At 32.8% G+C, this 287-nt stretch overlaps 1 long non-coding RNA gene across 1 annotated transcript; it reads right to left on the bottom strand.

Moving 5' to 3' along the window:
- Positions 1 to 5: 5 nt before the first annotated feature.
- Positions 6 to 287, bottom strand: LOC109132082. The gene is made up of 2 exons (XR_002037363.1): positions 256 to 287; positions 6 to 42 (listed from the first exon to the last, which is right to left on the bottom strand). It is a non-coding gene; the product is annotated as an uncharacterized LOC109132082 (long non-coding RNA).

The raw sequence follows: 287 nt of genomic DNA on the forward strand, positions 1-287 counted from the left end.
GCTCATTTCTCAGCGTGTCTTGCATATTCTTCACATGCTTCCCTAATGAAAAAAAATAGAACAAAAAAAAGAGAAATAAATTAGTTTACATAACTGAATAATATAAAAAAATCATTTCATCGAATCTTGTGTAAGTTATAAACTTGTTATATAGAGTGGTGGATGCAGCGTTGGGACTTGGGAGGATAGGATTCATTGGAATCCAATTGATTTGGTAAACATGAGGTTGTGATTATTCTGGTTAAAAGAAGTTACCTTAAATCAGAAGGAAACTGAGGCCACTTGTT

The sequence above is a fragment of the Camelina sativa genome, unplaced genomic scaffold, assembly GCF_000633955.1.
Source record: "Camelina sativa cultivar DH55 unplaced genomic scaffold, Cs unpScaffold19155, whole genome shotgun sequence".
In the NCBI taxonomy this organism is placed as follows: domain Eukaryota; kingdom Viridiplantae; phylum Streptophyta; class Magnoliopsida; order Brassicales; family Brassicaceae; genus Camelina; species Camelina sativa.